This window comes from Tursiops truncatus, chromosome 16 (genome assembly GCF_011762595.2).
Source record: "Tursiops truncatus isolate mTurTru1 chromosome 16, mTurTru1.mat.Y, whole genome shotgun sequence".
Classification (NCBI taxonomy): Eukaryota; Metazoa; Chordata; class Mammalia; order Artiodactyla; family Delphinidae; genus Tursiops; species Tursiops truncatus.
Genome location: NC_047049.1, coordinates 52,541,551 through 52,565,511, shown reverse-complemented (window position 1 = coordinate 52,565,511; position 23,961 = coordinate 52,541,551). Strand labels below are relative to the sequence as shown.

The following is a 23,961-nucleotide window of genomic DNA, read 5'->3' as shown; positions in this document are numbered from 1 at the left end:
ATGGAAATAACCTACATGTCTGTCAGTGGATGAATGGATAAAGAAAATGTGATATATATATATATATATATATATATATCACACACACACACACACACACACACACACACACACACACACACACACACATATATCTCACAGTTATAGATACTGTGTTGACCAAAAAAATTACAGTTGCTTACTGTATAGGATATTTACATTTTGATACAATGTCAGAGTTCATCTAGTCCAATTTCATTTCATATGGATGGGTGTTTTTCTAACTGTTAATCTTCGGAGGCTTAGGGATCCTTTGAGAATAATGCATTTGTGGATCTTCTCCAAGAAAAGTACATATGACCTTACAGTCATATGATTCTACGAGGTGGGCAGATGGTCACAGACCTTCTGATAGCATATATTGGACATCAGGGATTTTTCCAAAATCCATAAAAGCAGAATGAGAGCCCCTTACTGCAATATCTTTGATAATTGATCATTCATGCTTGACTTAATTGCCTCCACTAACAGGAATCTCACTAGTTGATGTATGTTAACTTTAAAAACCATCTTTCTCTTGTTAATCTGAAGTCTGCTCCTTTGTACCTTTCCTTTCTTAGCAATCCTTTAGCTCTCTGCGTCTATACTGAATAAGTTTAATATCAATCCCACATATTCCTCTTCAGTTAATCAAAGACAATCATTGTGTTCTTCATGGATGACATTAGCAGAGTTAGCCAAGTAATAACAGAACTTCCTTCAGAGAGCAGCTACTAAAACCTGGTTCTAAAAACCCACTGGACAAGAACAAAAATATCACAACTCCATCTACAACAATTCACTCTTAAGCCTATGGTAAGATCCGTTGTTCAAAAGTTTAAACAATAAAATAGTTCTTGATGGAAACACTTGAGATTTGATAGGAGAAATGTCAGGGATAGAGCTTCCTACGGCTGCAATAATACATAGAATAAGAATGACGGACAGCCAAGGGTAGGTACCCTCCAGATAACACAGAAACATGTTCTAAATCTCGTTGGAAAGAGCCAGCTGAACAGCACATAGACATCGACTGCTAAATCAGCTAATTACCTGAGAGATCCTTAACGGTCCAAACACACACACCATTTCTGTTGTTTGCTGATAACGGTCCCTATAGAGTCCCATTAACTTTTCTAGAAAAACAATGAGGGCTTCTGTCCTCATACAGACCTAGGTTTTGTTTCTTATCCTGTTTTCTAGTTTGGAAAACCTGGGAAACATAATTATCTACTCCGATGATATTAATTGACTGAAAAGGAGCACTGTGTCTTGTACATTTACGACAAGTAATATAACACCAATCCCTTTTGCTTGTCCTTTTTTGTATCGGTTAACAACTGCTGTGCAATAAACACAAATTCAGGGACTTGTAACAATAATAAGTTATCTATATAGCTCATGGCTCTGTGGGCTGCCTGCAACTTCACTGGTCTAAATTGTCTTGGCAACTCTGCCAAGTTTCTCTCATCCTCCTTCTTGGACCAGGGAAGTAGCCCAGGCATGTCTTTTTCACGGTGACATCAGAAGCACTGCCTATTTCAAGCCTCTGTTTGTATCCCTCTAGCCAAAGCAAGTCACATGGCAGAACCGAGATTCAGGAGCCTCACAATCTTCCTTCCTATGAGGGCACTGAAAGATTATATTGCAAAGGATGCAGAGATGGACAAATGTGAAGCATTGGTGGGGAACATGAATGCAATTTACCACATCTTCTGTTGGCCATGTGAACTTGAAATGATTTCGGTAACATATTTATTTGAATGGTGTGTTATAAAAGCATCTCCTATCAAGCAATAATATAATAGTAAAGGAACAAATGACATGAAGTGAAATGAAAAATTATAGTATTGACTCAGAAAAAAAGCTAACCTCTGAAAAAATATATGAGAGCAGCAATTTTCAAAGTGTGGTCTGGGGACCCTTGGGGTCCCTGAGACCATTTCAGAGGGCCCATTATGTAAAAACTATTTTCATGATAATACTCAGATGTTATTTGCACTTTGTACTTTCATTCTCTCTTCAAAGAGTATATAACATGATTTTGCGATAGACTGAATGTAGGAGCAGATAGGGGAATATATATCTCTCTTCCATTAGGTCAGCTGTTATTGTAATGGGTTTATATTATTTCAAACAAATTACTAAACAAATATTTTAAAACTTCTTAGTTTTAATTTCTAATGTGGCAAACACTGACAGGTATAATCTGCAAAATAAAAATCTATTTGGGGTCCTCTATAATTTTTAAGAGTGTAAAGGATTCCTAAGACCAAAATATTTTAGAACATGAAAAGAATTAAAAAACAAAGTTTAAAAACTTATATATGTAGCAGAATACAACAGAAGTAGTTTCTATGAAATAGGAGGGGAAAGTCATAAGGAGAAAATATGATGAAATTTTAAAAAGGCAGTTCGCAATAAAAAGATGTTATAGGGAATAAAGAATTATTGCAACAAAAGTAAAACATAGTCACAGAATTAAAATCCCATCAGTAGCATCCAGAATAAGAATCAACACTTTGAAATAATAAACCAATGACATTGAAGGAAACATCAGGAGGTTCTCCCAAGAATTCAATGCAAAAGGATGAAATGAATAAAAAGTATGAGAAAGAAAATGATAGTTATGAGGATAAAATATTATATCCATGTCTCCCTGAAGAAAAATCAGAGACACTGGAACAAAGTGACAACAGCACACATAATAGAATAGAACTTTCCTGAAAATTAAATAAATCAATATGTCTTTTAAAATCTCAGTATGAAGTCTGAAAAGTTTTATTTCAGCTAAAAATCAATGAAGAGAGTCACAATTCTTCAGGGCCTGTTGATTCACAGCCCTCAATATACTATTTATTTCCACTTGATGAAGGAAGACTGCTTGTTACTCCTAATTTTATTCATATTTGAATCAACTTCCAGCTCATCATGAGCAAGCAGTTTGGTCTCATGATCATTGGTCTCTCAAGATCATGTGTTCAATCTCTACCAAGATCCAACTGAATACTATGAGCTATTTAAGAAAAGGAAAATAGTCTATTGTTAAAGAAGCTTAACTTTTTTCCAAGATCTTGGCTGAGCTGACTGTGAGTCCCCTACTGTTGTTACTGAAGGAGCATCCTGATCTGACTCAGATACTTTGTATATCATTAGATAAGACTAGGTCCCTAGGGTTAAGAGAAAGAATTCCTTGCTCTGCAGGCTATACTAACTAGAAAGATTTCTTTCCCTCAAGCTCTAAATTGATAGCCTTTAGCATGGCTTCTAATATTCAATTAGAATATTAGTATTCAATCACTGACTCCTAGTATTCAATCACTCCCCTATGGAATTCCTTCCCTTTGATTCTAGGCTGGACCTAGGTACTCACTTCTAGGAAAAAAAAAAAAAAGGCAGCAAAATTGATGGGATGTCACTTCCAAGGTTAGGATACAAAAAGACTGTAGCTTTCTTCTCTCATTTATCTCTTGAATCCCTCATTCTGGGGGAAGCAAGCTTCCATGTTGTGAGCAGCTCTATAGAGAGGCACATATGGCCAGGAACTGAGGTTTCCAGTCAACAGCCAGTGATTGTGGAATCGAATCTTCTGAGACCTGCCATAGGCTCATAAGTGGGCTTTTAAGCTAATCCTCCCTAAATTGAACTTTGCAACCCCAGCAAACGTCTTGATTGCTCCCTCATGAGATAACCTGAGCCAGAAGACCAAGGTAAGGTGCTCCCAAAATTTCTGACCCACAGAAATAATAAGATAATAAATTTTTATTGTTTCAAGCTCATGTTATGCAGCAGTAGATACCTAATCTGTTATGCAGTGGTAGATAACTAATACACCAAATCGAAGACAAGTCTTTGAGATCATCTGCCCAAGTGCTTACACACTCTGGCATCTCTCTTTGTCACCCCCACAACAGACTCGCAGTTTAGCTCTCTGGCAAGTTTCTTCAATACTGTGTCCCCATATCAGCCACATCCTCTTTTAAGAAGTCTGATTCTGTGAAACCATAATTCAAAAAGAGTCATGTACCACAATGTTCATTGCAGCACTATTTACAACAGCCAGGATATGGAAGCAACCTAAGTGTCCATCGACAGATGAATGGATAAAGAAGATGTGGCACATATATACAATGGACTATTACTCAGCCATAAAAAGAAACAAAACTGAGTTATTTGTAGTGAGGTGGATGGATCTAGAGTCTGTCATACAGAGTGAAGTAAGTCAGAAAGAGAAAAACAAATACCGTATGCTAACACACATGTATGGAATCTAAAAAAAAAAAAAAAAGGATATGAAGAACCTAGGGGCAGGACAGGGATAAAGATGCAGACGTAGAGAATTAACTTGAGGACACAGGGAGGGGGAAGGGTAAGCTGGGACAAAGTGAGAGAGTGGCATGGACATATATACACTACCAAACATAAAATAGATAGCTAGTGGGAAGCAGCCGCATAGCACAGGGAGATCAGCTCGGTGCTTTGTGACCACCTAGAGGGGTGGGATAGGGAAGGTGGGAGGGAGACGCAAGAGGGAAGGGATATGGGGATATATGTATATGTATAGCTGATTCACTTTGTTATACAGCAGCAACTAACACACCATTGTAAAGCAATTATACTCCAATAAAGGTGTTAAAAAAAAAAAAGTCTGCCTGTGTGCCTTCAGTGTTTGTGTGTGAGGGAGTGGCTGTGGTGGCCCTCTTCTAAGACTCCAGCTCTTTTGCTGTTCACATCTCTCTCCATCTGTCGTAGTAGCTGCTTTTGGCATTTGATGCTTATGGACCCCTTTGAAACCTCTTTTAGCCCTTTTAATAGTTAAATGCCTTTTACAGTTAACAATTCTCCGTATCACATTTTCCATATCTAGATTACTGGCATGGTTTCTAACTCTGACTGGATCCTGGTTGAAACTTGAGCATTTAATTTGATAAATAAAAGGCACACAGTTTACAATGTTGTTTCATCACTTCACATTCCGGCCAGCAATGCTGATTTTCCAGCTGCTCCATGTGCTTGCTAGTTAGTATTTGGTATTGTCAGTTTTAGTTTTAAAATAATTTTAGCCATTCAAGTACAAAGTACTATGGTCTTCCTAAGAGGTTGAGATTAACATATACACACTACTATATATAAAATGGATAACCAACAAGGACCTACTGTATAGCACTCTACTCAATATTTTATAATAACCTGTAAGGGAAAAGAATCTGAAAAGGTATATATATATATATATATATATATATATATATCTGAATCACTGTGCTGTATACCTGAAACTAACACAACATTGTAAATCAACTGTACTTAAATTAAAAAAAATTTTTTAATAAAGTTATGCTTACACCAAAAAATATTTTTAGTATTCCATTTTATCTTAATTTTTTTAGTTATATTATTTAATATATTGTTGTTGTGGTTGTTCTACTGATTATAATATGCACTCATCTTAAAATAGTCTACCTTGAATTAATATTATTCAATTATATCTCTTCACATACAATATAGGTGAAATTCTATTTATCCATCTTCTGCTTTATTTTCACATGCATTGCTTTTCCATATGTTGAAAATTTTCATATGCATTATTTTTGCTTTGAATATTTAATTGATTTTTAAAGAACTCAGGAAAAGAAAAAATAGAATTTTACATTGCCTCAAATATTTATCATTTGACAAGCTCTTTACTTCTCTCTGTAGATTCAAATGTGCATCTGATGTCATTTTTTCTTTAGACTGAACTTGCTTTGGCATTTGTTATAGTGTGTCACTGTGCTGATAAATTTTTCACTTTTGTTTATCTGAAAATATTTTACCTTTATTCTGAAGGATTTTGTTGCTGGATATAGGACTTCTGAAGTTCTATATCCAGCAACAAAAGGGCTTTTGTCTCCCTTCCCTTCCCTTCCCCTTCCTTCCTTCCTTCCTTCCTTCCTTTCCTCCTTTCCTCCCTTCCTCCACTTTAAATACATATCTCCATTGTCTTTGGCCTCCTTTGCTTTGATGAGGTGTAGCCAATATTCTCATTGTTTGTGTCTATACGTAACGTGATTTTAGTTTACTCAGACTTAAGATTTTCATTTTATGTTTAATTTTCAGAAGTTTGATCAGGATATACCTAGGTGTGGTTTCTTTTGTATTTATCTTCCTTTGTATTCCCTGAGTTTTTTAGATCTGTGAATTGATGTTTTTCACCAAATTTGTTAAATTTTCAGAAGTTCTTTCTTCAAATATTTTTATGTTTTATTCTCTCTAATAATCTTCTCAAGATCAGATTTCATACATTAGCCTGGTTTCTCTTGTCCAATACGTCATTATGACTCTGTTAATTTTCTAAATCTTTTATTCCACTGTGCATAAATTTGATTCGATTTGGATAATTTCTTATAGAAACTTGACTTCAAGTTTACTGAAACTTCTTTATGTAGTATCCAAACTTCTGTTGAGCTCATTCAATTAATTTTCAATTTCAGATTATAATGATCAATTCTCTTTTTTTGTTTAGTTTTAAAGTTTTCATATCTTTTTGTTAGTCTCTCTTTACTTATTATATCTACCTTTCCCTGTGCATCTTAAAGAATAGTTATGAAAGTGATTTTAAATTGCCTCTCTGCCAATTCCAATATCTGGGTCACAGATGAATCTGTTTTTGTTGGCCATTTTTCTCTTGATTATGGTTCACATTCTCCTGCTTCTTCTCATGACTGGAATTTTTCATTGCATCCCAAAGCATTGTAAGTGACATATTTTAGAGATTGGATTCTATTTTTTGTATGCTTGTTAATTTTACCTCTGAAGAATACTGAGTTTGAATTTGGCAGGGAGTTAAATTACTAGCGCATTAACTTAATTCTTTGGAGGCTTGGTTTTAGGCTGTAGTATAGTAGGTTCTTACTCCTAAGACCTGGCCCTTCAGAGTTTTCAATGGAAAGTCCAAGTTGTTTAAAAAGCCTCTCTTACTACCAGTACTTTCTCTTTCCTCAGCACTGAGCAGCAGCTGAAATCTCTGCTTAGCTCTACAATTCATCCAGCTTTTGCTTTGCATTGGTTTTTTGGGAGTGTTGCCTTATCCACATGTAATTTAGTTGTCCAGCAAGGATATGAGAGAAATTTGTATGTAGACTTCATGGTTCCCTTCTCTAGAGTCTTCCTTCTCCATGGTTCCCTACTCAATTTCCACACTTGGGCAGTCCTATACTCTAACTTTTAATGCATCAGCCTAGCAAAACTTCTAAATTCTGCTTAACCTCTATGCTCTATGCTCTAAATTCTGCTTAACCTCTATGCTCTGTGCACCATCCAAACTTTCCTTCCCATGGAAGGAAATCGATTAAATGTCAAGCTGACCTAATTTGCATCAATAGCTATTTCCTGTCTAGTTTATGGATGCTTTTAGTCAAGTTGCAGTATCTTCCAACACTTTCTAGGGTTCACGATTATTATTAGCAGGAGGGGTTTGCTCAATCCGTCTTTCTTGAATCTAACTTTAATGCTAAATGGAGTTAGAATAGCAATTACCTGTACCTTTCAAGTCACTGAAGTTGAGACCAATCTCTGAATTTTCCCCAAGGACACAGTACTGTTTTATTATTTCAAGGTGAAGGAACTCTAGAGAGCTTTGTTTGGCCCTTTGGCTCATATCTCTTATGTATTCCTGTAGACCTACCACGAGATATACTTAGGTAAAAGCTTTCTTGATTACCTAACCTTAATAAGCCCCACTCTTGCCAGTTGAATGTCTTGAAATTCTGGATCTGCAAATATTAGTGTCAGTTCACAGCCAATGTTGAATCATTTCTAAAACATCAGGATATTTCTCATTTTTCTCTTTCTTCTCTCCTTCTCTTCCTCCTTCTCTCCTCCTCTTCCCCAATGCATAGCCACATAGCCAAAGGTGACTTTGGGAATATATAGACAAAAGATTCACAGTTCACATCTGAAATGCTATACATGGTCTTCCTGCAAGGATATTTGGCCTCTCCAATATTTAATTGGCTCTGGGTTTCTAAACTGGCTCAAGCCTAGAAATTGGTAGAGGACCTTTAATATATCATGTTGCATTATGTTGGCAAAGGCAGATTTTGATTACTTCGTCTAGAGTGTTTTTCATTTATTCAAATCACTGATCAATCAGCCTTTACCAAAGACCTCTGTGAGTTAATCCATTTTCATTGCCAGTCTAGTTCTGCTGCCTAATATGCTAACCACTCTCACCTTGGATCTGAGTTACATTCCAATATTTCCTTTGAAAACCATGACTCTCCAATCTCTAGTGAGATAAAGGAGCCCATTTCAAAAGCAACATTTGCCACCAGCTTACCTTGCATTCAAAGAATAGCGTTGTCATGTTTGGGAATGTTGGTCCACCCCCCCAATGTTTTCATCAATGACTGGTAAAGGAAGTGCTTTGGTATACTCTTGAAGTGATATTTAGTGGGTGGGTAAATAGATTGCAAATGATAAATCTACTTCAAAATTTTTATCTCTTTAAGTTTTAGATTTCTTCTCTATATTAAATCAAGAAATTTATTTAAAGCATATTAACCTTTAAAAAATTATAGGCTCAAGGTAAGTCTAAGTTTAGTCAAACAAAAGAAAAATATTATAATCAATCTCAGGTGAAAGAGAATGCCTTGTCAATGTCACATGTTAATAGGTTCAGCATGATACGAAGGGAATAGGGAGTTGATGTGCTCAGTATTTCTATTTTTAGCAAAATATATACTGTGAAAATAGCTACAAACAGATACATTATTTATATATAAAGATCCTTAGTATATCCTTATCATAAGAGTGAAATTATGGAAATAAATGGCAACTCCAACAATTGGGAATTGGTTATATTAATTATGAAATAACTATATGATAGAATACCACGTCACCATTGAAAATATTTTTCAAGAAGATATCATTTTAAGCCAAAAATTATATTATATTTAAGTCAAAAATTGTCATATACAACTCTGAAGTGTCACTTATAAATAAACTATATATATATATTATTTCAATTATATTTTCTATATTTTAAAATAAACACATAAAACACATATGTATATTGGAAATATATTAACTTTTAGTAAAAAATAATATTTAATATCATTAAATAAACAATTGAGTATGTACACAGAAGGCAACCTCTACTATGATTTCCTGATGGACTCTGAGTAGCCCAATGTGGCCAGAATTAAGGACTGGATTTAAAATAGTGGGAGCTATGCATGAGCTGGTGGTGGAGCCAGATGCTTGATAACAGCAAAGCACACCACAATCATCATGTATTCCAGTCCTTAACAGCACTGCTTTTTTCCATTTCTATCTTTATTTCTTCTTAAATTTTAGATTCAGCTACTGTGGCTCTTTTTTTAAATGTAGTTAATTTACTTTTTTTTTTTTTTTAACATATTTGGCTTAAATAATCTAAGAGTCAGACTATCTGAGTTTCCTTAAAAACTTTCTGAGAAGGGCTTTTGTATGTAGTTTTTCTCCTTCATTGCCAATGAAAAGGATGCAATGGATTTGGATTTGTATTCTAAGTCTGCTTGTAGCTAGCTGCATAAAATGTCAAACTTCTTAACATCTCACAACCTCAAGCTTTTTGTTAAAGCTTATGGACAGGTTTATGAATATCTGTTAACATTTTTTAAAGTGTCAAATGGGATTGTACATGGGAAGTGTCTTGTGAGGTTGAGTGTCATAGATATTATTAAACACAAAATAACAAATTACAGCTAACAAAATGTTTTTCTAAAATGCAGTTTATTGACTACATTTGGGTTTCTAGCATTCATAGACTGTCTACCTGATACTGAAACCCATTCTTAATTCTCTTTTTTCATCAATATGTTTATTCATCTTTCAGTCAGTGATCGATTAATCACCCAGTGCTTCATTTATCCATTAAAATTTGTTTGGTGTTCACTGAAGACCCTAGATAATAGTTCTATTTAAAGATGTATTACAGTGAATTTCTGGAAGATCATGTGGGAGAGCGGAGACCTGGGTACAGGATCGGGTTGGCTGCTAGGCTGCTTTATGATCCTACAGGTTTTTAACTGCTTTCTAAAGCTGTTACCGTAGCTTAAAATGAGGGACCTACCGTAGCCTAGGTGATTTCGAAAATGCCTCTCATCTCTAATATTCTCTGTGTGCAGAGAAGTTGTCACCAGATTTCAGAAGTGACTTTTCCTAAGACGCTGGGTAATGGCTGACACTCTGTGCCCCTGACCATAACCGAGTCTGGATGTGCTAAAGCAAGGTGACGACAAGACACAACAGAGGGAGGCAGTGCTGAGCTCTGCCAAGATTCAGAACATATTTCTGATGGAAACAGTTGACAGGAAGGTCAAAGAACAGGTGGAGAATGAAAGGGAAGTGAGACATGGAAAAGCAGACAGCTGAGAGTCTTGCTTCCTTAACCTTGAAGGGGAACATAAGGTCCTCGTTAAAACAATCCTTGTTCTGTAATCACCCACACCCTGCTGAATCCAGCACTCAGCGCATGCCAGCACCCACCACGCAACCAGCCTTCTGTGCCTCACACAGATTATCGAACTTCCCACTCACAGCTGTTCTCCCATCGTGCCTCTCATTCTTCAACCCAAGGCTGTTTGCCCAAGGCAGGGTGCCTTAGATCGACGATTCTCGGAATACAGTGTGCAACAGAATCATCTGTCAAGCTTGTAAAACGTCCTGATTCATGGGTCTGATCCCCAGATACCCTGATGCGGTGAGGTGGGGAGGTGTCCTGCATACTGAAGGTTTAACACACACAGAAGGACTCTTATGTAGCTGGCCCTTGGGCTCCACTTTGAGAAATGCAACATCAAGTATACTGCCCAGGAGTTCTTTGACTACACAAGAAAAACCTATGCTTGTCACAACGTGTTCATGAAATCACTGTGTGTGATCCCTTCCCTTCAGTGAAAAGCTGTGATTTCTATTTTTAAAATCTTCCATTTTTTGTGGTGCAACTTGTTATATCTTAAAGCTTTACAGGCTGCTATATGAATGTAGTATTATATGGATGTCTCTATATAGTTATACATATATAGAAATAATACTCACCCTCTCAGAAACTATAGGTTAGAAATGTAACATGTATCCAACTATTTATACAGAAGTGTCTGCCTGGGTTCACATGTGATATCCATGAGAAATTTAAACTTAAAAATGTGCTTTTGTTGAAAATGTGTTATATAGATACACAGAACCCCCTATCTGTTTGTAATATGCATGGACATGTGTTTCGATGAATTTAATAGTTTCTGTTTATTTGATGTATAATATCCATCAATTTTTAATTGATTGATGGTGCTTATTATGTGCTTATTATGAGTACAGAAGGGAAGAAATTATGGAAAGAATAAAGGAAATAAAATGCATGAAGGTAGTGCACTAGGGACTTTTAGAGATCGTATCTCATGGAACAAGTAAGCCACTGTGCTTGTCTTAGCAACACTCCTTCAGCAGTAGAAAGTAAGGATAATAATGCAAAGCATTGCTGATATAGCAGGATACACAGAGTACTACATGAGAACAGATAAAGATGAAATTAACTTTGCTTGGGAGCTTCTTGTTGGCTTTACACAAGTGGTGCTTTTTATCTGGCCTTTAAGGATATACATGCTTGCATGCTAGGCACTATTCCAGGTGTCAGGATTCCAGTGATGAACAGGACAAAATCTATGTCCTGGTAGAGCTTACAATCCAGTGGGGAAATAAGATAAGCAGGAGGGAGTACAGAAAATAATAATAATTGATGCTACTATTAGTTCCGGGTGGAAAGGAAGGGACAAAGGATAATACTTTTGAGGTAGTATCTGTAAGAAGCTATGGAACATAGTAGTAGTAGTGGGGGCAGAGTGAATGGGGCTGTCTAGGAGGTCAAATAAAATAAAAATAAATATATTTGCAAATCATATGTCTGATAAAGGACTTATAGCTAGAATACAAAAATAACTCTTAAAACTACTAAGAAGACTTAAACAACTCAATGGAAAATATAGGCAAACTATTTAAATAGACACATCAACAGAGAGGATAAACAGATGGCAAACAAACATATAAAATGCTCACAATTATTAGAAAAATTTAAATTCAAAACATGAGATACCACTATGCACCAATTATAACAGCCACCATTTTTTTAACTGACTGTACTGAGTGTTTGTGAGACTGTAGAGGAACTGAGATTCTCATCCACTGATGGTGGAAGGTAAAATGCTCCAACCACTTTGGAAAACAGTTTGGCAGTTTCTTAAGAAGTTAAATGTGCACTTACCATATAGTCCAGCCATTCTTCTTCTAGATATTTGCCCTAGAGAAATGAAACATATAATCATATGTGTTCTTGTACACAGATATTCGTAGCAACTTTATTTGTAATAGTTAAAGACTGAAAATAACCCAAATGCCCATCATCAGGTGAATGGATAAACAAACCTTGGCATATCCAACCGAGGGAATACTATTCAACAATAACATGGATCAACATGGACAAATCTCAAAATAATCATGAGTAAAGAGAAGCCACACATAGAAGGAGACATACTGTATGATTTCATTCATCTAAAGTTCTGGAAAACAAAAACTAGTACACAGTGAATGAAAGCACATTAGTGGCTGCCTGTAGCCAGGGAGACAGTGCAATAGGAAAGTGGGCTTTTGGGGTCATGGATATGTGGACTACCTTGATGGTCCTGGTTACCTCACAGGTGTGTAAAAGTGTGCTCTTACCACACTTACCAAATTGTACACTTTAAACAAGTGTGGTTAATTGTGTTTCAATTATACTCCAATAAAATTACTGTTTAAAAAAAAGAAATAGATACAGGTATCATAAGGGAATGAACTCCCAACAAGAAAAAAGGAGATGGATCTAGAGCACACATGAAGGGACCGGACTTAGAGAAGAGAAGGAAGCAAGATCTTTCATTGTAATAGCAAATATGCATAAATATCTCTAGGCATGATTCCTGCAGATTGAATTTTTCCTTCAATGGAGTATATTTTTGTATGAAGTTAGAAAAATGGTTAATTATTCATTCTGGTTAATTTTTAGTGTGGATAAGGAGGTAAAGATTAATGTAATTTAATCTAGAAAAATGCGTTGTTTCCAGATTTATAAAGTTCTTTTCTATGTTATTCTAAGGATCTGGGGCATCACTGAAAGTTTTTAGAGAGTAATTTACTAATATCAGAGTTAATGTTTTGTGCCAAAATTCCAACAATTATAAGTTTGAAAAACTTTGTGCTCATTGTAACTTAATGTCCTCAGTCCAAATATTTAGAGGTAGTGTGGTAATAATGAATAAGGCGTTTCATTTATTCATTCAGTTTGTCACTGATTTACACATTCAACAAATATTGATAAGCACCAACAATCTGTCGGGTGTTCTATTAGGTAGTCACAGTTAAGTGAATTCATAAACAGGATCATTTAACCTGGTGAAAAGTACTATTAAAGAACCATCAATTTTACCTAATAGAATGTAAGGTAAATCGTGATCTGACAACTGAGCGATGAAAAAGAGTAAGGCAGGTAAAATTTGTGGGGGGAACACTTAAGGCAAAGAAACAAGCTCAAAGACTTCAAACCAGAAATGCTGAGCGGCTGGAGACAAGTGATCAAGGGGCTTGTTTTGAGATGAGGCTGGATCAAGGCCATGACAAGGAATCTGACTTTTATTCTCAATGATGCCAAGACATTGGAGGACTTCAAGTGGAAGAAGTTTCACCATATGACTTACACGTCGAAGGGGCTCTGTGGTCTCTTTGTAACAACTGTTCCTGTATGTTGTAATCATGAGGCTTGTTCACAAAAAAATCAGTTCTCTCATTCTGGGAACAGGGTAGGATCTCACCTCCCTATCCTTTGTAATATTAGGCATGGTCATGTGATTTGCTTTGACAAATGAATTGCAAGAAGAGGTAATGTGTATTACTTCCAGGTGGATGTTTTAAGAGCCCTTTCCCAATTTACCACGCCCTTTTATTCTGCTTTGGAGGTCATATGTTGAGATTGGAGCCTCCTATCAGCCTTAATTCCAGAATGTCTCAGATATGCTAAGCACCTTCCATGTACTCCCTCATCATTTGTTGTTTTAAGCCATTGAGATTTTTCTTTTTTGGTTACTACAGCATTATCTAGACTACTTGATTGACATATCATGTTCATGAAATTTCCAGCTATATGAGTCCTGACTTTCCAAGCTAGAAGTCGTAAGTCCTTTTTCCAGCTTTTTTTTGCAGTAGGAACACAAGTGTTACTTAGGTATTGTCAATCAAATGCATCTTCATATTTAGATCTGAAAAAGAACCATCTGGAGAAGGACATGCTGTTCAATAACCATTAATGATAAGAGGCCACACTGGCCTTGGTCCATGCAAGAGTGTCAGTGGCTACTGGTGGACTCAGGTGCTGCTGCCCAGTGACAGCGAAGGCAGAGTAGTCCAGATGGTAATATGTTGCATATTCCTGACTTTGTAGCTCTCATGCCTGATTCTCTAGTCCTTAAAGAGATTCTGTGAGCTAATGTATATCCTTAATACATTCCTGTTGAAATAGCTACAGTTCTGTTTGCCAACAAGCACCCTCAGTGGTAAAGGCACTTATTAAACATATTGATGGAGATGCTGAGTGGACATTTTATACATACAAGTTTAGACTTTGGAGGCTGAGATAAAAATTTAGCATTTGGATTACAAACACAATATTTGAAGTCTTGGAACCGGATGATACTGTCTAGAGAGGAAGTGTAGATAGAGATAAAAAAGAGAGTTCAAGACCAAAACTTAAATATCGCAATAGGTAAAGCAGAGTTGAATGGTCCAACAAAGATGTCCAGAATGGAGTGCTCAGTATAAGTCAAGAAAATAAACAAACAAACAACACCATCAGGACAGTGGGTGACAAGGAAGCCAAGAGAGGAAAGTAGTGTTTACAGAAGCACTGAGAGGTCAAGTGTGTTTAACGGTGAGTAAGATGAGGACAGGTGTTTTTTGGGTTTGGCAAAATAAAGGCTGGAACAGGTGATGCTGACATACATTTCAAGAGTCCCAACAGGAATTGCATTGGTTGAGTGGGGCATTGGAGTACTTGAAGAGGAGACAGATTCCACAGACAAGTTTCTTAGAAAAGTTAATGATCATGTACATTTGACAGTGCCTTAGCTATTACTGTTTTAACAAACAACTATGAAGTCTTAGCAACATAAAACAATAAATGTTTATTTCTATTTATTTCATACTTGTGCATTTGTGGGTCAGCTGGGGCAGTTTAATTTCAGGATACAGGTCCACCAGATGCCTGGTGTGGCCCTGCAGCAGGTGTCTCCTTCTGGAGATGTCACTGGTGTGGAAGTGGCCACCTGAGGCATGCTCTTCTGTTGCGGAGGCCAGGAGCTCCTGGTGTAGAAATATATGATATTTCTTAAGGTTAGACTTAAAACAGACCTGCTGTCACTTCTGCCCACCACCCATTAACCAAATAGCAAGTCATCTCCAAAAAAACCAATTCTCCAGGAAAGTTGCTTGGGGGATGGTGCAAATAATTGCAGAACAAGAATACATTTAATTTAATAATGTAATCTAATTTGCCAGAAATATAGGCAAATGATGATTTTATTTTGTTTTCATGTTATAGAACCACCCAAAGTTATTTTCATAACTTTATTGTTATATTGTTATGTTTCACATACATGTTTCACAAACATTTATATATGTTTAACTGAAATAAATATATCTATTTAACTTAAATAAATAAATATATTTATTGTTCTATAACTACCAAAAGTAAACTGAGGATCAGTGTAATCTTGAAATTCTTTATTGAAGATTGTCAAAACAAACACATCTGGAAGAATCAAGGTGAAATATATTTCTTTTATTTTTCCCATGAAATCCCCTGTCAGAGCAACATTTCCCAAAGTGTGTGCTTGGAAATATCACTTCCACAGGGGATGGTAATAGGTGTTAGATAGAAAGTTTCAATGATAAAATAAAATTTATAAAAACCTAAGTTTAAAAAAAAAGCTGTTTAAAAAATGCACTATTTAAAAAATCTCTCAGTATGTAAGTGCATATTATGATTCTCCAGAACATTAAGAGCTAGAATTCCTTGGAACAGAGTTTGGGAAATGGAGGTATAAATCACTTTTTCTTAAAATTTTATGCTTTAAATTTATAGATTCTGAGAAATAAAAACCTTTAGTATTAAATGATTTTCTGATTGGTAAATTTTAACATGAACCTCTGTTGGTTCATAGAAATGTGTTACCAAAAAACTGTTAAACTGAGTATTTTCCCTCAGAGATACGTATTCAGTCAATACCACCAAACACAGAACTTTTATTGTCTGTGCTAGACCGTATACTAGAAACAAGGCTGAATGAAATACAAGTTCTCTTATCAAAGAAATTCTTGGTCTCTTAAGGGAGCGTAGACACAAATAAATGTTATGTTAAAAGACTGCTCATCTGCAAAGAGAGTTAGATAAAGTCTGTTGGGAGTTTTGAGTCAGAAGAGATCCCTCACACCTGGGAAGTCAAACTTCAGTTTAGAAGGCAGGATTTCTGGCCGTCCTCTGCTGACTTGGCCAGCCCCACAGAGCCTTGTAAAGTTCTTTGGGAGCCTGCTCTGAATTGGCCGTCTGCCCTGGTGGAAATGCTCGTTTCTCCATCAGCCTATACAATAAACAATTATGCTTTATATGCTGCCTTTGTGCTTATAGTATCTGCATGAAATACGGCTTTGGGCTGCTTGAAAATGTAACTGTGAAATTTTATAGGGGATAATGGTTCCTAGAATGCGGTCCCCCAACTTCTTTACTCAAACAACTTTTATGCAATGCTTCAGCAATAACTGACCTCTCCTGAAGAAATTGGTCCAGTCCCTATTAATTATTTTTTAAATAAATGGACTATTTAAAAATTATCTTGTTTATGGTTTCCTTTGCTGTGCAAATGCTTTTAAGCTTAATTAAGTCCCATTTGTTTATTTTTGTTTTTATTCCCATTACTCTGGGAGGTGGGTCAAAAAAGATCTTGCGGGCTTCCCTGGTGGCACAGTGGTTGAGAGTCCGCCTGCCAATGCAGGGGACACGGGTTTGTGCCCCGGTCCGGGATGATCCCATGTGCAGCGGAGTGGCTGGGCCCGTGAGCCATGGCCGCTGGGCCTGCGCGTCCAGAGCCTGTGCTCTGCAACAGGAGAGGCCACAACAGTGAGAGGCCCGCGTACCGCAAAAAAAAAAAAAAAAAAAAAAAAAGATCTTGCTGTGGTTTATGTCAAAGAGTCTTTTTCCTGTTTTCCTCTAAGAGTTTTATAGTGTCTGGTCTTACACTTAAATCTTTCATCCATTTGGAGTTTATTTTTGTGTATGGTGTTAGGTAGTGTTCTAATTTCATTCTTTCACATGTAGCTGTCCAGTTTTCCCAGGGCAGGAATAAAGAGGTAGACATAGAAAATGGACTTGAAGACATGGGGTGGGAGGGCGAAGCTGGGGAGAAGTGAGAGCAGCATCAACATACATACACTACCAAATGTAAAATAGTTGGCTGGTGGGAAGCAGCAGCGTAGCACAGGGAGATCAGCTCGGTGCTCTGAGATGACCTAGAGGGGTGGGATGGGGGGATGGGAGGGAGGCTCAAGAGGGAGGGGATATGGGGACATGTGTACGCATATAGCTGATTCACTTTGTTGTGCAACAGAAACTAACACAGCACTGTGAAGCAATTATACTCCAATAAAGATCTATTAAAAAATATTATATGTATGCCAGTGGCAGATTTGTGAAGAAGAGCCACAGTGAGGTTGAGGGAGAGGAGCTGCACAGGGAAGGGTGACCCAGCCAAGCTTCCACCAGGAGACTTCACCTTCATCCATCAACCCTGCCTATGTGCTCACTGTCAGCCATTCAGGCCCATGACCCCACGATTTCAATGCCCCCAGAATTTTGTGTTTTGGCCTCCTGGATTCTGGCTTACGCTTAAAAACTGTTAATAAAATAGACCTTGCATTTTGCTCTCTTTTCCTCCTTTCCTCCCCTCTCACCCCTTCCTGTTTTTCGTTCCTTTCCTATGCTTTGAAATGGATCTTAAGCACATTTCTCATGTCAAGACACACTATGATCACTGGTCTGCTCAAGGCCTTTCTTGGTTTTATTTTTGGTTTTAACTTACTTTGTTTTCTTCATTTCACATTGTCATTTCTCTCTATGGCCTTGTGGGAAAATTTTGAGTTCTAATTAACGTGGTCGTTTTTCTCTTCTTTTGAGGGGAGAAGTTCGAGTTTTTTAAAGTTAGAATTGATATGTTATTTGGTATTTTTGTATGTATCTCATTCTTTTTAAATTTATTTTATGCAGTACCATGTTATTAGTATGGAACCATGTTTGTACATATAATCTATGGCTTCTAGTGGTTACAAAGAAATTCAGTGTAAATCCAGCACATTTAACTTGTCCAAATGATGGCCACTTACATTAAGAATAACTCTCTATTAGGCACTGTAATGAACATTCTTATACATGGTCCTTTATGGATCTGTGTGAGACTTCTTTGGGACATATAATCTAGAGAAGAATTGCTGGGTTATATGCATTGCTTGTGTTTTCAAGAATGATATTCCTGGCATAACAAAGGAAATGACTAGTAAGAATGGACACTGCCTATGGTTCTGGAGCAAGTTCCTGGAGGACCCCAGCTCTGCTACTGATCACTACAATGGATTATGTAATGATCTAGAGTTTCCTAGGGGAAGGTCCAAGTCATTTGCAGTAGCAGGAGGCAATTTAGGGGACTGAAAGGAAGCAGCTATTAACCAATCAGAGCAGGAGCATTTCAGAATGTTAACAACAGACGCATGGTTCCTGTACATCCAGCTGAAAGTCAGTGATGTGCCCATGTATTGACTCCATAGTACCAGGTCGCTCTCTGGGATGGTGGCCCTAGTCCACACTCCTACCAGCAGGGCAAGTGATTCCTACAAAACTTTACCCCACAAACACCAGCACTATCCAACGTGCTGTTCTTCTTCTTCAAATCTAATAAGTATAAAGAGGTACCTCGTTGTTTTAATTTTTACTCCTTTGATTACTAACGTGCTTTGCATTTCTTCTTATTTGTGTGTTCATATAATTTTCCGACTTTTCTATTGGGGTTCCTAATTTTTTCTTGTTGATTTTTAAGAGTTCCGTGTGTTTTCTAGGTATAGATGCTCACTTCTTTTCAAGATATGAAAGTATATTTTCTTATAATTTATCTGTGATTTTATCCAAGGTGTCCATTATTGGAATGGAACCATTAATTTTGATAAAATCAATTTATTTTTTTGCCTTACAATTTAAACAATTTGAGTGTTTTTTAAGAAGTTGGTCGCTTCTACTAGTTCAAAATGATCATAATCTATATAATATCCTATTATCTTCTTATGTTTATCCTCTGCATGTAGGTCTCTAATTCATCTGGAATCTACTTTTGTATGTTGTAAAAGGTAGAGATTCATTAATATATTTCTCCATTTAGTGAATAGTTTTCATAATACCATTTACTAAACAGGGTTTCTTTTCCTCTTTATGTGGTCAACTTTCTTACAGAAGTTTTCACATTGACAGGAGCCTACCTTTATGACATCAATTTTTCTCTATCGGTCTATTTGCCTATTCTTATGCCAGTACCTCTTTATTTCTACCATAATATATCTTTCTATGATGCTGTAATATGTCTTAATCTTGAAGGGCAAGCCCCCCCGCCACCTCCATGCTCTTCATTTTCAAAGTTATCTTACCTAAAATCAACTAAAATTATTATAGTCGAAGCCTGTTGTTGAAAGTTGCAAGCCTTCAACTGACTTTAGAGTTTTAAAATACTTACATGTGGTAGATTCTGCCAGTACAATTGTTTTGTGGAGGCAGGGACAATTCCTGGGGCTTCCCACTTCATCATCCTCCCTCTAACTCCACCACTGTTATTTATTTCTATGAGTTGGTTTTATATTCTGCAACTCTGTTCATCTCTCCTATGTATTGATTATGTCGATTGGCCAATGTAGAAAACCCACACTGTCTGAAAGAATGGCAGTTTTATCTCTTTCCTTCTGATTTTTTAGGTTCTTATTTATTGTCCTACTATTATTATTATGTTGGCTCTAACCTCCAGTTTTATGTTCCATAGCTGCTGTGTTAGTGGGCATCCTTGCCTTGTTCTCAGACTCTAAGGAAATATATCAAGATTTCTTCATTAGGTATAATGTTTTTTGTAGGTTTTTTTTTTTAACCAAATAAAGTTCCTTTTGCTTTCTAGTTTCATGAGTGCTTTTTTATTTTTATAACTTGTTGAATTTTATAGAATTATTTTTATACCTCTAGTGATAGTCATAGGATTTTTAAAATTTAGTCTATTAACATGGTGCATTATATTCTGTTATCGAATCATGCTGCAGTACTAACAACTAACTTTTGAGTAGTGATGTTTCTTAAAATACACTAATTATTATTTATAGTTATCTAATATTTTAGTTATATAATCTGCAAATGGACAAAATGAATCTCTTTTTGGAATTCTTTATTTTATTTTTGAAATAAATTGTATTAGTCTCAAAAATTATTTACTAATTGTTTTTTCCTTTTTCTGTTTTCTAGAATATGTTGTTTAAAACTGGAATTAACTCTTCTTGAAAAGTTGATAAAGGTACATGTAAAGATATCTGGGCATAGGAATATTCTGAAGAGACAGACTATATGATAGTCACCCTATCATTCTGTTTTAGTAGTTTTTCCATCTTTCATTTTATCCTTGGATTTTATATTTTTGTATATCTCCAAGTACTATAGAGGTTTCCAAAAGGACTCATATAATTTACATGTTCCTCCCAAAGTTTTTCTTTTCTTTCCTCCTCTTCCTCTCCCTCCCCCTCCTTATTCTCATTCTCATTCTTATTTTCTTTTCCTTCTTATTCCGGCCTTCCTCTGACAGTCTCATGTGCTGAACACAGCAGTAAACTCTGGTCACTGCTGCACCTTTTTCTGCACATAGCCGTGTCCAGTTCGCCACTGCTGTAACCCACAGCCACTTCTGATGGGTACTGCCCTGTCCAGCATGTCCTGCTTCAGCTTCCATTATAGAATACCAACTCCTAGTTGACTCCACCTTTCTTACTGAACACTGCAGCAAGTAAATGACACTGACTGGGTAGCAGTCCCATTGCTTCAACCATTCAACTATACTGAGGCAGTATCAGCATCTTCACTCAGGTATGACACCACACTCCTGCCATGTTTCTGCATACTCCTTCACTGGAGTGTCCAAGACAATGGTGGTCTGTGGTCAAATCCACCTTTATGTGACCCTCTGAGAAAGAGTAATAAAGTAATCTCACATGTGTCCTAATGTCTCACATAGATTTAGGAAACCAGATCTTGAAGTTTTTGGTTATAGCTACCAACCCTTTCTATATAACTCACATGTGAGTATTAAGGGCCTAGGCCAGGAGACAGATTCTGGGGACAAACAATAATGCTCTTCCCCTGAAACACGGAGGCAAGCTTGTTTGCCTAATGTTTCTCTCTTCGGGTGTGAAGTTCCTCTGTTCCTTATAGAAATGCCTTTTAGTAGACTGACCTCCATCAGTTCAGCAAAGATAACTGAGTACTTCAGCACCCCAAGGATATACATTGCTTTCCCTCTCTGTTCTACCACGTCCAAATAAGAATGCCAGTGGAGAAAATAGCAGATGGATAAAGTGTTGGCAGGGGCCTGGTCAGTGTATCTTTGCCTCCAAGTATGGCAAGTTACAGAGTAAATCAAAATAGGTAACAGCGGGCACAGATAACAGATTACAGAGCACAAGAGTAATTTACAATTCCAAATACGTCCACCACTGGTGCATATTTGGATGTCCTGCAAACCAGGATTCATCAACTTACTCTCCTGGAGGGTCATTTTGTTTCTTTAGTGTGACTTCTCATATCTCTTTACTGACGTATTCAGTATGTATTATATAATAAATAAAATAATCTCCAAGGGACAGACATGATACTTCTCATTTGCAAATTCTTGGGAAACTTGCCTTTATTCCACACTTATGAAACATATATACCTGAACTGGTAATACTTATTGTATAACTTAAAAAATTTAACTTAAAGCCCATGCTGAGACAGAGAATGGAGCCCCAGTCTAGTAATTTTTTACTCCTCCCCTAAATAAACCAATGAGCTTCAGCTGTGCTTCATGACTGATTCATCTCCATAATCTTATCCAATCACTGGTGCATATCCTCAAATCTGAAAGCATTTATTTTATTATTTACATCCAGATAATCTGTAGAAATGACATAAAGCTCAAATCATGCAGAGTAAACATCATTATTATTTTGGGGCCAACACTGCAATTTCCTACTACTTGTCTCTATCATTTTGAGGTTTTCTGTTTGATAAAATTACCTCTGTTTATTTTTAATGCCATCCACTCAATGTATACATTTGAAAACTTATTTCCTTCCTTGCTTATATACGATGAGAAAGTGATCGTGTATGTACTCATATGAAAAATATCTTAAAATATATAAATTATTCTTCTTTGAATAGGTGCTGTATTTTGCTCACTTTTTCCTCCTCTTGTTCTCTGATTCTTTAACTTTTTGAGGGTAAATTAAAAGAATCTAATGAAAGCTCTGGACCCTTCATCCTGGAAAAAATGGACATACATGATGTTTTGCAAACGATTTTAGGGTTTGAAGCATGCCACGGATCTTACTTACGAATCAATCAAGAGTCTGGGAACACGGATTTCCCTCGTGGCGCAGTGGTTAAGAATCCGCCTGCCAATGCTGGGGACACGGGTTCAAGCCCTGGTCCGCGAAGATCCCACAAGCTGCGGAGCAACGAAGCCCGTGGGCCACAACTACTGAAGCCTGCACGCCTAGAGCCCGTGCTCCACAACAAGAGAAGCCACTGCATTGAGAAGCCCGCGCACCGCAATGAAGAGTAGCCCCCGCTCGCCACAACTAAAGTAAGCTCACACGCAGCAACGAAGACCGAATGCAGCCAAAATATATAGATAAATAAATAAATTTATTTAAAAAAAAAGTCTGGGAACACAAATCAAGAGATCCTCCCTTACCATTAAGAAACACCCGCTTATCTTTTTTCTGTTTCTAAACCCACATCCATAGCACCCTGTTTTGAATTTGGGGATATCTTGGGTTCTCTAGAACCAAATTATCTCAGCATTTTATGTTGTGCTGCTCTTATGGTTCAATTTCTCTTCACAACATTACATCTAGTTGTTACTGCAATAATGGACATACATTTTTCGGACGTAAACTGTATGTTTCATAAGAGTCATGGTCTTATCTTAATTTCTTTTATATATACTTTCTTGATGTAACTTGCACTCTTAAATCACTTATCATTTTTGCCTTATGACTTTCCATACAGTACTAAGATTTAACTATGTGAGATGGAAATAGAAAAGAAGTCAAATACCAGTTGAAATTGTAAGTAATAGTCACTAATAGTCACTCTTTGGGGCCAAGTGAACAAACCTTAGATAAAAGTTATTGTAGTCTTCATCCTATTGTTTTGAAAAGGGATTTCATTTTCCACTGCACTCTAAGTCCTTGGAAGCACATAAATATTATCACCTTTCGATTGTTCCCGTGCTGAACAGACCATTTGGCATGGAGCAGCAGCTCATGAAACATTTGGATGGATAATGAATAAGAGATATTTGAAAGATTCTTTTTCTTCAAGCAGATATTGTGTTTTTCAGTTTCATGGTTCAATTATTGCTGGATTAGATCGTAAACAAACACCACTTTCCTTCCACTCTATGACTATTGACATTGTAATTAATAATTCTAGTGTATAGACATGGAAGTAAACCAAAATGAAACTTTCTGTTTAAAATATGTGATAAATAAAAGAAAGAAAAGCAGTAAATATTTTATAA

The 23,961-nt window shown here is 36.6% G+C and overlaps 1 long non-coding RNA gene across 1 annotated transcript in view; it reads right to left on the bottom strand.

The window, feature by feature from the left end:
* Nucleotides 1-15,268: 15,268 nt before the first annotated feature.
* Nucleotides 15,269-23,961, bottom strand: part of LOC141276755 (uncharacterized) — a 67,807-nt gene continuing 59,114 nt past the window's right edge. The window contains exon 3 of the long non-coding RNA XR_012326747.1: nucleotides 15,269-15,420. This is a non-coding gene — a long non-coding RNA (uncharacterized lncRNA). The remainder of the gene's footprint in view (nucleotides 15,421-23,961) is intronic.